Here is a 15,703-nt window from a genome sequence, read left to right as displayed (position 1 = left end):
TCTGGTTATTGACTGAAATCGCGTAACAGTTGTGGCATATGAGGCATGAAATTTATTGTCAGAAATACGGTGTCCGGGAACATAATGGTGCTGAATATTTTATCTCGCTGGAGCGCTGCCCACCCAAGAATGATTTTTATTTTAACTCTTAAGTCATTTCCTGGAGCTGGGATGCTGAACCTCAGATGTCCCTGCTTCCCTCCTCTCTTGCAGACTGAACGTGTAGTCAGCTCATGTGAATATGTAGTCAGCTTCCCCGGGGAGCACTGTCCGAGCTTACACATTTTGATGCTTTCTTGCTCAGAGGGAGCATTTTTCTGTAGCTTTGGGAGAGAAGGATGAGAGGCTGTCAGGGATGTGAAGGGAGGCCGTGCCTGGCAGCTCTGAGATAGCACCTTGCTTCGCTCTTGAAGACCTTAGGTGCAAATGGCACTGTATGTCCTACCAGCTGTGCTGGGGCTACTTATCCGTCCCAACATCTGCACGTTTGGAGCTGCAGGGAGGAACATCCGAGCTGATCCTGGGCCCTCTGTGTGCTCCTCGGGGTGTGTTTGCTGGCTGGTTGCTCCATGCATGGCTCTAAAAGCAAATCCCAGACCTCAGAGATTGGGGCATCTTTCTTTTCCTCTCCAACTTCATCCCCTTCATGGACCACCAGAAACAGAGTATAAATCCTTGCTCATTTAACTCTGACAGGCAAAGCAGGATGTGCTTCATCCTCCTGAGCCCAGGTAATGCCGAGCCTCACGCCGCGGCTCTTGGGAGAAGCCTTCTGCATTCAGGGGCTTTGCTGAGTGTGCTGAGCAGGAGTGCTTGGACTTTGTCCTCGTAATCCCTGTCTTACTGAACTTCCATGAGTTTTCCTTTTTTTACCTTTTATTCTTGCTTGTGATCTTATGCTGTTTTGTCGACTTTGTTTTGCCAGTTTGGCATCCTTACTGGGCAGCAAGAGCTGCTGTCCACTCACATGGTCTTTTGTGACAGCAAGGACAAATCCTGTTGGCCAGGACTAAGGGTGGATGTGCATGTGCATGTATGGATGCAGTCTGTGTACCTAGGTAGGTATATGAGCAGAGTTTTGAGCGGGGACCTGAAGAGTAAAGGGGACACGGCATCCACAGAGACTATTATTGCAGTGGTTGGCTCTGCTCCTTCCGTGGGGCTCGGAAAGAGCTAGAGACTCTTTTAGTGGTGACACCAGGAGGTGAGAAATGCTTTTGTTCCAAGTCGCCAAGGTTTTCTCTTCAGCTGTTTTGATCTTGGGTAACTGCTCAACTTGCTCTGTTGCGTTTTCTTTGGGCATAGAAGCCCTCATCTGATCATTTGCTAGGGATGGCGGATTTCAGGAGCATCCACGGTGTTTTAAAGGAACGCTGTGGGTGAGCAGGGATTTGGAGCTCCCGGCACACGCTCACGGAGGAGCGTGTCTAATTCCAGTGAGCTTTGCCTTGCTGTGTCAGGCACACAGGCAGTGACGCGCTCCTTGGGTACTGGAGGCAGAGCTGGGAATAGGCTCATCCTCTGATGCTCAGTACTGTTTGTCACAGAGTGAATCTGGCCTTGCCCTTCTGAGCTGCCAGCCTGGAGCCCCCAGAATGGGAGGCAAGTGACTCCCAGAGACTGCCCGGCGTTAGCCAGAGCGGAGCGGAGGAGCCTGAGCCAGCAGCTTGGGCAACACGCAGCGCCAGCTGCTTGTGCTGCAGCCCTGCTGGATTCCAGCCTCCCCACAAGAGCTGCAGAAGAGAGAGGACCAAACTGTGTCTTCTGACCTCGCCGGCCCACCCGGGGCGCTGCCCAGGCGGCCGGGCTCCGTGTGCCGGTAAGGTGATGCCTCGCTCCGGGCTCTTGGTCCTCCGGCTCATGCATTATCGATGTGATCCTCGCTGTTCTTCTCCGGCTTTCCCTCCCCCTCTCCTAGCACTGTGCACACAGGCGGCTTCCGCACACCATCGCTTTGCCCTCCCCTGCTCCTCATGTTTGATAAGAGGAAGTGTGTGATGCCAGATAAACACATTCCCGTTCCAAACTGCTTGGGTTTATTTTAATCTGCCTGGGCCGTTCAGCAGCCTCAGCACTCTGCTCAGCACCGAGTGCAAAGCCAACAGTGTAGTACCAAGCAGGAGCATTTTAACGTCCTTATCCTTGCAGCAGCGTGGCTGGAGAAGGGAGATCCTCTGTCACCCTTCGGATGGGCCACTGTCCCCCTTGTCAACCCCCTTTGCACCCATCCTCTTACTTCTCACCCTTCCTCTCCACTCGAGCCATATTACATCCGTGCTGGGAGATGTCAGGGAAACATATGCTCCAGCTTTTAGTACATTTGCATAATTAGAGTAATGTGTATGAATAATTTATAGCCGCATGTGGCTGCTCGGCGTGTGACGTTAGCACCCTTTGCTAAATCCCTTCCAGTGGGCAGGGCGCTCTGCACCAGAGCCCTTCTCCCTGTGCAAGGTGCAGCCTGGATTGCTGGGCACACGCGACAGCCCTTCTCTGAGACAGCAGGAACATATATGTCCACATACATGTGCGGACATGTATGCACACATACACGCACTCAAAAATACTGTAAGTGCAGAAAAACCTGCTTTTGCAGCTCAGCTCTTCCTTCGCGTGTGAGTTAACACGAGCTCCCACAGCAGCTTTCTAAAGTGACCTGAGGTAGTTACAGCCTCAATAGCTCCAGTTTAAGCTATATTTGGTCCTGCAGGTGTGCACACCTAGAGCTTGCTGGTGGTATTCCTGGAGAGACCCAACGAAGCCGTGCAAACTCGCGACATCTCAGCGGCGCAGCCCGGCATTCCAGCACGTTCACAGCTGGTGCGTCCTGCGCAGGGACGTGCACTTGGAAGGGTAACGGGCACAGGAATAGTCCCGAAAGCTCCTGCTCGAACCTTGCCACTTTGCGGAATGACTCCGTAAAGATAATGCGTGTGCAGCTACTTGGTGACTTGGCAGAAGCAGAGGGGATTGCCACTGAGTTTTATGGAGTCCTTTCTGATTTATACTGCTGTCAGTGACAAGTTAAACGAGCCCAGTGTTCAACAGACTGATGCTCAGGTGTATATATCTCCTGAGAGCACCACTCTGCACTTTGTGTCCAAAAACGGTAGCTGATATACGGAAGGAATCAACAGCCGTGGTGCGAGATCCTCCGGAATATTCACTGAAAGCACCACAATTGATGGCGTTGTGGTGCACAGCCCCCTGCGCCCCTGGCAGAGCCACGAGACCCCGGTTAAGGTTTCTGCGGATCTCCAGATTAGGCCACGATGTCTTGCCCCTCACCAAAGGGCTCCACATGGTCCTTGTGTTAGTGCCAGGGTCAAACATTGCCTTCAGACTGTGTTTAAAAGCAAAACAGAACAACCCCCAACCCTCCTAGAATGCAAGATGAATAATTAGGTGGAGATCATTAAAGTTTGCCTCCTTAAAAACACACATAGATCATTCTTTAATGGAAAGTTAATTGTTTTATTATTCTCTCCAGATGGTTCTTTTCCTTTCCACTCACAGGGGAATTGATGTAGCCTGGTTTCCGTTGTCCTCTGAGTGGAGCTGATAAGCAAAGATGCAACTTTATCACTGATGAAGACTCAAAATAATAGAAAATATGTATATATGTTCTCTCATAGCTCCCGATTTTCAGATATTGTGTGCAGGCTGTAAGTAATTTCTCCTACAATTCACAGTTCTGCAGAGTTTGCCCTTTCTCTTTGCGATAGATTTGTCAGTTCAAAACTGGGTATCAGACACTGCCAAATCCTGTTTCTCTTTCAGTTGATCAGTCACTTTAAAGCACTCGACAGCAGAGGAGCCTGATACTGCCTGTGCTAAAATGTGCAGTTCCTCTAGAAACTTTAGAGAAGGAAACCGGCTTTGGATCCTGAGGGTTACTGCGTGGAGGAAGCACTAAGACGCTTCATTGCTGCATAGTTCAGCATATAGAAATATATGAGGACTTGGGAGTGATTCAGAGAGTCCAGGAAAGGTGACTTCTCAAAGCCATGTTTGTTTTTGTAGCATTCTAGCATGGCTTAAGCCAGCTGCAAGCTTGCATGTTAAGCGAGCGTATTTACTGTGTCTCATTACGGCGGAGCACCTTTGACATCTGATGTGAAGAGCCTGAGCGGGCCCCTGATTTCAAACAGCCAGCCGTGCCGACCCCTTGGCCCGCAATGATTCTGCTGGTTTTAGAGGTACTTATTTCCTTTTAATTATCTAGCATTAAAATACTACTATAGGGGGAAGAGAGAGAGCGAGCCCGACATCAGGTCAGCCTTTCCTTCCTTGCTGAAGTCAAGGTGATCTACTTAATCAGCCAGCTTTTCTCCAAAGCCATGGTCTGTGGTTGCCTTGCTGAAACGGAGGGCTCTGCTTGCAGGAGGAACTGCCTTTTGGGAGGAGACTGCAGATCTCCGTCACCTCCAGGGAGCTGTAGGCACTCGTGTCCTCTGCAGCAAACGGCAGCGGTGCTGCACACGGCGAGCTTGAGCAAAAGCCCCTCCTGGCCTAGGGATGAGCTGGGCCCTTGCAGAGTACGAGCAGTCATGTCCAAAGCGGAAGCAACGAACAGGGAAAGGAGGATGAGCAGAGGAGATGTAGCAGGACGACGATGCTGACAGTTAGGGGTTCTTTTCTCTCTTCTGCTGCTCTCTTGCGCTGATGAACGCCAACTGACATAAGTGGAGCATCTCCTCTTTCTTCTGACATTTTGGAGGGTTTCTCTGTATTGTTTTTGGAGTATTTGTGTCTGGCCCTTTTGATTCACTTATGCCCTGCTCTTCAGGTCTTGTTATCTCTTGTTTTCTTCCTTTCCTAACCAGCCTTTCTCACCTGAAAGCATCCAAAGCCAAGGACAGGTTTAGTGTGTGCTCATTCAGCATCTACTGTAACCAGCAGAGCCATGCCTTTTGGGCACTTGCCATGGCATTAATATTAAAGAGCAAATAAAATGCTGAGAAAAATCCTGTCTGAATGAAACATGGGCATTTGCCTGTGAAAAGCAGGAATGAGTGTTAGAAGCAGAGCTCTAACGAGTTCCCTAAGCACCTGGGTGCTGTGTCTTGCTTGGTGGCAGCATCTGGATCTTTGTACATGGCAGAGGAGCTGCTCTGGGGATTCCTTAAATAAAGTTGTCTGAGTTCTTATCTCTTGGATGCCCAAGCAAAGCCTTTCCTTCTAGACAGAAAAGAAGGCAACAGATTTTCAGTCCCCTGCTGTGACTGTGAGGCCAGGTAAAGAGAGAGGGAGGAGGCAGCAGGGGGTTTATGTGACTTGAACAAAGAAGATTTTAATGGTAAATGCTGGATTACTCTTAAAAACAAGTAGGCCATTGAAGATAGTGAAGCTGGTGAACAGAAAGAGAGAAAGGGGGATTTATTCCAGTTTTGTCTGAAGATTTATCATATAGTGGAACTCTCATCACTGCTGAACATGCTATCAGCTTTAATTGTAAGAGTTCTGCCTGTCTGTTCATGTCCAGCAGTCTCAGATCCCTTGATTCCCAGGTCCCCTTGGCCTTGCAAGCAGAGTGAGCATTGGCTCCTCTCAGAATCATCAGCTGCTGCTCCTGTGTCTGGCTCTGTGTCTTGTCGCTGACCCTGGGTTGCTCCCAAAATATCTTTTTTCCCAGGCCCCCTTTGCAGAGAGTTTGCACACAGGAAGAGAAACATCTTCTTCTCCACCTCTGCCTGTTGCAGAGGGAAAAGGATGGCTACTTTTCACGCAATACTATTTGACATCTGATGTATTCATAGCATCAATACGGGGTATGCCTGATTTTAAGGATGAATGAGAGCTCCAGTGTGTTCTTAAATGTCAGTGCTTTGGTTTTCATTGAAAATGAAATCCTATCATAATAAAACTGGGCCCAAATCAGTGCACTGCATGCCTGCTCATCAGAATTACAAGTGTGCTCTCATTCCCCCATACAGAAGAGTAGAGAAACTTTGGAGCCTGTACACAGCAAGCAGGTAAACTGAGGCTCAAAGTGGGAAAATCCTTATTCTCTCTTGCACCTCAAGCCTGAAGGAAAGGCTGGGAAGAGAACCCGTGAATCCCGACTCCGAGGCTTGTGCTCCAAACATCTCCCAGCGGATCTTTATTAACACAGCTGTTCAGTTTGTCACTTCTGGCTCATTACTACATTTATCATCACAGAGTGATGGATCCTAGGAACTACAAGCGAGAAAGACAAGCTCTCAGCTTTGAATTCTCCCTTAGGAAACCTATTTCTGGCATGTTTTGCAATTGTCATCTCCTTGTTGGTATTCACAGGGCTTGTAAAATGCCTTCTCTTCCTCGCGTGCCCTCAGCTTCCTCGCGTGGCCAGGTCTGGTCTTCGCTCGTGCCGTGCCGGTGGTGTCGGCGAGCGCGGAGGCCGGGGCTGCCGCTGCCGGCTCCGCAGCCCGAGCAGCCCGTGATCGCTGCCTTTCCCTCCTCCTTAGATGTGTGCTAGCTCGCAAACGACATTTTGAGGTGCCTGAAGCATTCCGAGGAAGAAAATTAATTGGTTTTGACAAACCACAGCAGTCCCTTGGGTGCCTGGGAGTGCAACATTTATTGAAACCAGGCAGGAAATCAAAACGCTCTGGTGTTCATTCACCTCTAGCGCAGCTTGTAAAAAATATCCTTAACCTTGCTCTGGATTTTTACCCAGGCAGTCGGAGCATCCACTAACTTTTAAAATATAACCTTCTTTTTCTTTTAAAAGAAAATGTAGCCATCATGAAACATGCTGGAATGACAGCGCAGGGACTGGATGGTCCCTGCTCACCCACAAAGCTCCAGCAGCATCAGGGCCAGCCTCCTTGCCACCGTGCTCCCACCTTGACCCGCAGCGTCTCCGGAGGGGACAGGGAATTGCAGCTCCCAGGCACTTTTAGGCTTTGCCTCTCTGCTAATGCAAGGAGATAAGGAATCGGACTTCTGCTATTGCAAAACGGTATTAGGAAAGGCTTTTCCAGCACAGCTGTAGATACGACAGCCGCAAAGCAAAGCTCAAACTGAAAGCCCTGCGCTAGCTTAAGCCAGCTCCTGGCCCTGCGCTTTCACAAGCCTGGCCTGTCTCCCTAACATATTGGTTACAGCATGATTCATTTCTGAAGCATATGCTGATATCCCAGGCGAGCTGCAGCTATTCATGCTGGCAGAAGATACCTGTTTGTGTGGAAGGTGCTGGAGCCCCACGTAGCCCCAGCCACGCGGGTGACCCCGAGCTGGTTTCTGGCTGAGAAGGGCTTGTTCACTCCACATAAACTGTTTGATTCCCATTACTGGCAAGTTCATGCTACTCCTATACACTGCACTTTGTTTAATTGCCCAGCACAGCCTCTTGGACAAGCATATGGAAAGTGTTCCCGTGAAAAATGACACTCCTCAAAGTCTTTTGTAGCTAGAAACCACTCAGCGGATGTCCCACTGCTGACATGGGGAACGCAAGCTGCAAAGCAGCTCATCCACAGTTCCAGCTGGAACTGCTTTCCTCTGGACACTGGGATCCAGAGCAGAGATGTGTGTTCTTGGCTGGGGTGAGTGCCAAGCGGAGCAGTGTCCCGGGACACCAGCCTCAGGAAGCAGCTCTGCCCCAAGCCTGTCATTCGGGTGGTTTGAAAACCCCCAAGTTTCTTGATGCTTCTGGTAATTCACTGGGGTTAACAGGGCTGGGGAAGCTTCTAAAGCCTCGCTGTGCGCTGATGCTTTGCAGAGACGGAGCAGGGGTGCGGGTGAGAGGGGGAGACGGGCAGAGCAGGTCCTTGACACCGAGCAGGTAACGTGACTGCGGCAGCACCGGCTCTCTCTGCGTCACGGGGAGAAGGTGGGAGCTCCTGGAGCAATTAATTAGCGCAGCCGAGGAGCCTGCCTCGGCGCCAGGAATATCTGCCGCGGTGCCGGCGCGGCGCTGGCTCTCCCGGGCGGGCTGCAGGTGTCGGCGGAGGGGGTCTCTGCGCCTGCTTGCGTCCTGGTGCTGCTGGGCACGGTTAGGTGGGTGGCAACCTGGTGGCCTTGCACAGAACATCAGTCTGCTTTTCTTTTCTCTAGCTTCTGATCTTTTTCTCTGCTGCTCTTCAGAGCTCCCATTTCAAAGAGACAGTCACCCGCCTCATTATTTTTACTGAAAGTCACAGTCTTTTCTTTCAGGCTCTTTTTCCAGCTCGAGCCTTAGCTGGGGGTTGGCTTTGGTGCTTGTTTATGAACAAGCTGCAGATTCGGTTACCTGTAAAGTTCAGTAGCGTGGGAGGCCGAGGCCTGGGTCATCTGTGATCTTAAACGCTGCTTTGGCAGGTCCAGGGACTGTAGGAGAAGCCCTCACATATACGGTCCTCAGTGGAGTGGCCCTCCCACCCCATAGGAACACGCAGTGTGTCCCACCTGTGTGGCACAAGGGTGTGTGGAGGGAGGTGAAATAGGTACCAGCATCACAGGCAGGAGCATCGGAGTGTGGATGTTGGCAGGAGAAGTGACCGCTGACCTCGGAGCACTGGGAAAGGCGATGCACCGAGTGGCAGCAGTGCTCTGCAAGCAGCAGAGCTCTGCCTCGTTGGGTTTCTTCCTTCCCTTCTTTCCTACTGATTCCGCTTTCTGCAACAGTGACTCTCTGCTCTGGATACCAGTGTCTGGAGGAAACCAGTTCCAGCTGAAATTGCAGATGAGCTGCTTGGAAGCTTGTGTTCCCAATGCCAGTTGAGATAGATACTGTTGAGTGGTTTTTAGCTAGAAAAATCTTTGGGAAGTGTCATTTTTCATGGGAAGACTTTCCATATGGTTGTCCAGGAGGCTGGGTAATTAAAGGAAGTGTGGTGTATAGAAAGAGCATGAATTTAGAGATGGATTTTTATTCATGCCCAAAGACAGGCTGTGTTCCATGACATATCATGCAGTGACCGCTTTCTTTCACAGTACGTAAAGGTTGGGTGTATGACTTCAGTTACTCCTACCAGAGCAGAATTTGCCACCCTGCAAATCCTTCCTAAGCACCAGGACTCTCGTGTTCTCCTATGAGCAGTGCCAGACCTTGCAAAGGGACAAAGGACAATCCTAGGCAGAGAGCTCAAGGACAGGGGTACCACTGAGTGGCCTTGTCCAGTGCGTCCCCTTGCCCGGGGACATGTTTGGTGGCATTGAAATCACGCTCTGCACCAGCGAGGAGCCTCCTTGCTCAAGACTTCCTTGCTCGGCTCCTCGGTGCCAGCAGCCCTCAGGTTCCTGCTGTTTTGCATTAGAGCCGCGTGTCAAGAAATCCCAGCTCCTGGGGTCAAGTGCTCAGCGTTTGCCTTCTTTATCAGATATTTGCTTAGGAGGATTTCATTATACTGAATCTATTGGCTTTGAATTAATTCACATGCAGTAATTTTCTTCTTTTTCTTCTTTTTTTTTTTCCTTGAGAGACTTCTATGCAAGGGAAAACTTTAAAAAGAGCATTTATAGCAAAAGCAATTACTCTTCCAGTAATTTTGTATGTATTTTACTGCAGATACTGTATTTTTGTTTGACTACGAGCTTTCTCCCAAGTGCAACCGCTGTGCTGGAAGCAGTGCTTGATTTCCTGGAGCTCTCCCACTTCCACAGTTGCACTGAATGCATTTGCCTATACACCAGCCCGAACAAACTCTGTATATCTGGATAAAAGTTAGAAGCTGATGTATAGGAGCCATTTTGCAGGTGTTTCCCATGACTGTTTTAAAAATATTTTTACTTTATTTTACGTTTTGCTGTGTCAGACCTCTCTCTGGGTGTTGGATTTGTCCAGCTAGATGATAGAGGTGGTCTTCCATGTCCTTGCATCTTGCACCTCCAAAGCCTTCTCCTGCGATGCACAAGCGTCAGGGAACAGTGTGCTGTGACATGGATTAGCTGAAGTCTTGCCAAAAGCAATTTACTGTGTGATTTGGAGTAATGAGCAAATTTATAAAAAATGCATCTCCAAATAACTTTCAAACACGGGAGGAAAGCAAGCTGCATTCGTCACTTCACTCCAGCAGCTGGTGAGCTCTGGTAACGTTCTGCAAAGCCATAAACGCAGGAGAGAGAAACATAATTTTGTGATTTCTGTGATTTTTAGAAAGCTGTACTTTGGAAAGGAAGGTTTGATTTTTACCAGTTTACCAAAATTATTGGTTTCATAGCTATAGTTAGCAATAATAAAAGCAAAACTGTGTGTGCTTCATTGAAATGTGGACCTGGGGCTTCTGAATTTGTACGAGTGCTAGCATGTGCATGAATAGTTTTGGAAGTAGTTTAACACGGCAAAGTGAAACTGAGGTGAATGCGCAAAAGGGAAGCACCTTCGTATGACAATCGGGGCTAGGGGAATATTATCTTCCAAAAGGAAAATGTTGGAAAATGATTCCCAGGTCCCAGGCCTGCTGTCATTGAAGTCCTGGGAGATGTTCCACAGACGTTGCAGGCAGTTGGATAGGCCACTTTTATGTCCTGGACTGCTCCTCTTTGGGACACAGTTTGGGCATGTTGAGTTGCTTCTGTTATGATGTGGTTTGTGTTGGTTATCTAAGGAAACCACTTGGCTTTGCGGGAATCACATACACCACTTGGGTTTTGACCTTTTTCCCCAGCATGGCATTTGGCTCAGGGTTTCATGACAAACCGAAAAATAATTTCCAGATCAACAGGAAGATCTGCTAAATTCCAGTTAAGCTGGGGCTAGACCCAGTATAAATCTGAGCTGATTTGCTAGCAGAAGGAAGACTGTTCTCAGAAGAAAAGCTCTCTGTGCTTCAGCAAGGGTAGGGAGTCTGCAGACCTGTGCTATGTGCCCATCACATCATGAGAAGGGAAGACCCTTCCTCCATGCATCTTCCTAGCATGGAAATGCATGACGGATTCCCTGCCCCGATGGGGACTTCTGAATTTGCTGAAAGTTAGTAACATCCTTCACAGAAGCATCTAAGGAGAAATTGTATGTGTTCTTTTGTTTTAAGAGGAAACCAAGGTAAAAGTAAGTGCATTGTTACTGTTTTGTAGTTTGTTTTTGAAGTTGGCACGTAAGAAGCAGAAATTTACGTGAACTGAAGGTCAAGAAAAATCTCGTGCAGATCCTTCAAACGGGCGCTAGAAGATTTGGCACTTGTTTGCTAGGACACGTAGAACAGGACATTTTGGAAGATTTCCAGTTTCAGCTTCTTCATGTGCTCGGATAACCCCCTTCATAGACATCCAGTGGCCTCTGGAAAACCACGCACAGGAACTCTTGGAAGATTCTTTCCCCAGGGCTTCTAAGTGGGGGTTTAGGGCTCAGCGCTGCTTCCAGCCATTGTGATCTGCCTCTATTTCATTTCCCCTCTCTCAGGAAATAGGGGGCAGAAATGAAACAGATGCCGTAAGAGAAGACCCTGTTTCATAGGAGACCCTAAGAGCAACGTGGAGGACAAACCCTAGTCCAAGAAGGTCTCCAGGGGCTGGCTTTGATAGAAATAGTCTTGCTTGTAATACCATTCCTAAGGTGGATCTCTCTGAGCTACGTGTGTTAATTTCTGCCTCTGTGTTTTTCCCGATGCATCTCTAGGGCTTCTCGTCTGAGCTGTGGAATATTTACCAGATTTCCTTCTTCCCTCTGCTTTGTTATGGCCTTATATGTATGTGCTGCAAGTCTGTCCTTTTCTAAGGGTATTGTTCCACCTAGTTTTGGCCTTATCCTTCTAGTGGGTTTTCGAACAGCTCCATCAGACTGTCCCGCTCTCAAAAGTTGCACCGTGGCATGAGAAGACTGCAGGTGACCATTGCTCCAAAATGCAGCTTCACCTCTTTGGCACCCTTTATACACCACAGAGAGCAGCCAAGTCACACATTCCCGGCTGCATTCAGGGCAACGAAGGTCCTGGGCAGGATCCCTGCACGTGGCAAACGTGTGGGAGACTGTGTTCCTAGCTACCAAGCTGCAGGGCTGGAAAATGGCATTTTGGAGCTGTATTCTCATCCCTTGGTGAGGAAGCTTTAAAAATAATGATTTTAAGGGATAATTCTCCAAAGTATGAAACTGTTTCTGTAGAGAGATGAATTCTTCTGCACTTAAAATATGAATTGAGAGCCTTTTCTTTTATATGGAAAATACAGTATATCCTCTCCAAGTTTATAGCACTTATGACTGTGGATGAAAGAATTTTCTGAGCGTCTACAAGCAAATTTGTGAACAAGACTACTCATTAGTCATTAGGTTCTTTCTGGAATTTATAATCTTTGGCATTTTTTTCTATGTTACAAGTGGTAATAATAATGAGATGACAAAGGCAAACTTCCCATAGATGTAAGCGAACGCTTGATACAGGCTGTATTTGAGGCAGTCGGGTCAGGCTCTGGTTAGGTTATTAATGACTCTAGTTATCTCCTTACTGGGATATTGGGGAGTGAAGGCAGTGGCACGGGACCTCCCAGGAGGGGCCAATGGAGCGGGTGGCTTGTGCCCAACACACGGGTTGTTCCGTTCCCAACGTTCCCAACCGTTCCCAACACGCCGGGACGGCCCCATGGACCCCCCGAGCGCTGCCAGCTCCCCGCATCGGCCGCAACTTAAGGGCCAGATTCACGAGCGGGCTCCAGCCAGCTCGGTGCGAAGCAGCTGCAAATTCCACTTTTATTCTCCTGTTGCTTCCCCCGGTTTTTATGTGTTAGGCGCTTTGGCTTTTAAAAGCATTTTTAAATGGTTGGAGATTGATGCTTAACTTCAAAGCACTAACAAATATTGCACTGCAAACATGTCCTTAAGCTATGTGATTACTTTTTTTTTTTTAATAATATGAAAAGCTAAGGAAATTCTTTGGAGGAAAAGCCATGCTGAGGCTGAGCAGGAGCATTACGATTCCAACATGAAGCTCTGAAGCCATCACCTGCAAAATGAAGGGCACACATGGTGGCGTGCAGTGAGGTAGGCTAAGGAGTCAGCAGACAAAACAGCAGAAACTCAATTCCACTCTCTAACAAACTAGTACGGCTTAAATTCCTTGCATCATTCAAGAGTTTTTCTTTGTAAACTATGGTCATTTCTGCATTTTTCTTCATAACCAGGAGTTCCTCTTCTACCTTTTTCTTTTAATAATATTAAGCAAAAACATAGAAACCACGGTTAAGATAAACTAGGACTTAAGAACCTAAATTAAATTACGTATTTCAAAGCTTAATCTATTTTAAAAATAAGCCTCTCGTTACGTAACTGCCTAACAACTTAATTTTTGGATTGCTTCGTTGAGCATTTCAAATTGTAGGCACAGGGAAGGTTTCTTTCAAGTTTTAATCTTAAAACATGGAATTTCCTGATTTCATCGTGCGTGTTTTTGAATAGCTACACAGTCCCTTTGAAATACTTGAATCACAATTATTGCCACGTCTGCTTTTCTTTAAAATGCTTTATGGGGAATAATGACAACTCCTTAGGATTTGTAGGGTTTTAAAAAATCTATGCAAATTGGTAAGTGCTTTACGCACTTAGCTCCACTTTAACATATATTTATTGTGAGGAGAAGCTTCTGGAAGGCCAGATCCCACGTGACAGTCCTTATGCAGCAGTTCCCAGCACGTCGGGGCCGTAGGCAGGTAGATCTGCATTGTGTAACCACCAACGCAGGGAGGCAAAACCATCGTTTTGCTGCGTTTGCTTTGGAGCTTTGCTCCGGAATGACCCTGGGAATGGTGTCCAAGCCTGGAAGAGGGACCTTGTGGCTCTGGTTTGACTTTTTGAGTGGCCTTGCCCCTGGCTAGGGACAAGGGGACTGAGTAGGAGGGCTGAGATCATCCCTTTTATGGGGACGAATTAAAAAATCCCAAGCAACATGCGTCCCCCAGCACAACAATAAAATGTGCGTGTGCATATTCATGGCAACCTGTAGAGCCACACATTTGTATAATTAATCAGGACGGGGGGAAAACTCATTTGCATCTACGCAAATGGTCTTCCAAAAACAAAGCAAGGAGAGTTTGTTCTAGGCAATCACGGTGGCTCCGGGCGCGCGGGCCGGCGCGTTGCCGGCGGCGCCGCGAACTTTCGCGGGCCGGATGAAGAGGTTTGGCCGTTAATGCGTTGCATAACGTACACGCACGTACGTACGTGTAGGCTGTACCTGCGCAGGGGAGCCCGGCTGGTTTCGGGGCGCGGGGGGACGGCACGCAGCGCGAGGTGGTGATTGCTCCTTTGCTCTCGAGCAGATTAAGCTATTTTTAGGCTGAACTGCTGGTGTGAAGCCAGAAGCAGCCTTGCATCTTTTAGATTTATGAAAGTTGCTGGGCAGATCTCAAACACTGTTTTCTAAGCTGCGTTTATTTGTCATTCGGCTCCTTTTTGGAGGGCTGCTTTTCCTCCCCCTGCTTGCTTGCTGAGGACCCTGGATCTTGATAGGATCCCTGCATGGGGCCAGCATTTGTCAAGCAATTTCATTCATTCAACATTTGGAAGTACGGTGCTCAAAAAAAAAAAAAAGTAATTTATTTTCTAATTATTCCCTGTCTTGCACAACTGTGCGTTGCTGGAGTGTCACTATTTAAAATATTTATCTCTCTGCTGCGTGGTCTGCTCGGAGGCTGTAGAGGGGCGAGGAAATCAAAAATACTCGTTTGCAGCGCGGCCGCGTTGCTGGGCCTTGTCTGGGGCTGTTCTGCCGTCTCCCCGCAAATGCATTTATTTTTCATTAGGCTCTTTCTGGGTTTGTGGCATCCAGGAAAGCCAGAGCCATTACGCTATTCATCTGTTGCAAATAAAATGAAGATGAACAAGGGTAATGAAGTCCCGCGGAGGCCGTTTCTCTGTTGTCTTCTCTGTGCCACAAGTGCAGGCACGTGGGGGTCGAGGGGCTGGAGACAAGCTGCAAAATGGCACAAAATGGGGAATAAAAGTGAAAGCCAGGCCTGGGTGGCAAAGCTTCTCTTTCTTTGTGGGGGCTTTGGTTATTCTGGTTATTTTGCATTTACTGGAGCATTACTGCATGCATTTATTTTGCATTTGCTGGAGCCGTCCCTCCCGCGCCGCTCGCGCCGGGGCTGGCTCGCCGAGGCCGAGCTCTGCGCTGCGGTTTGCAATAACTGCCCGGCTCCGTCTCGGGCGCGCTAATCTCCCCGGCCGAGGAATTCTGGGACAAAGGGGAGGCCGCCGAGTGGAACTCTGCAAAATTAGCTTTTGCCGTCTGCGTGTTTGCACAGCTCCGGCTCGGAGAAGCGCAATCCCTGCGGCTCAGGGGCTGCGGGAAGGCAGCGCAGAGTCAGCCGGCTCCTCCTCCTCATCCTCCTCCTGGTGGCTCCTGGGGCAAGGGGAGAGGCTCAGGGCCTTGAGCGAGGGGTTGATTTGCACCGTGGGCCTGCGGGTGCTGTGCCGAGGCGACGCTGCCCGCAACGGCAGAGCTGCGGCTCGGCTGCTCCGCCAGGAAACGAGGTCAAGAAAACCTCAGGAGCTCAATTAACCACGGGCGACCGGGAAGAATGAGGACAGCGCTCGCACGCGTGCCGGGCTAAGGAGGGCGCCCGGCCCGCTCGCGGTGCTCCGGGCTTAGAGCGTCTGCATTTATTTTCCTTTTATTTTGCAGGATTTCGTGCTCGGGCCGGGGCTGCAGAGCCCAGCTCGCAGCGCCCATGGCTCGGCCCTGTCACCAGGAGATGCCTTCGTAGCCCGAGGCAGCGGGTAGAGTGCACGGAGCAGCCCCGTCGCACCAGGCCCTGCATCCAGCAGCACGGCCCTTCTCCCGAGTGTTTTTCCCTTTTTTCCCCC

At 49.1% G+C, this 15,703-nt stretch overlaps 1 protein-coding gene across 1 annotated transcript in view; it reads left to right on the top strand.

Annotated features, from left to right (window-relative positions):
• Nucleotides 1-15,703, top strand: part of CACNA2D2 (calcium voltage-gated channel auxiliary subunit alpha2delta 2) — a 148,295-nt gene that overhangs the window by 19,535 nt on the left and 113,057 nt on the right. The gene's annotated exons all lie outside the window — the stretch shown is intronic.

The sequence above is a fragment of the Tinamus guttatus genome, unplaced genomic scaffold (assembly GCF_059628265.1).
Source record: "Tinamus guttatus ecotype Peru unplaced genomic scaffold, ASM5962826v1 Tinamus_guttatus_pri_ptg000026l, whole genome shotgun sequence".
Taxonomy (NCBI): domain Eukaryota; kingdom Metazoa; phylum Chordata; class Aves; order Tinamiformes; family Tinamidae; genus Tinamus; species Tinamus guttatus.
The sequence above is the reverse complement of the archived record's forward strand: the minus strand, read 5'-3'. Positions and strand labels throughout refer to the sequence as shown.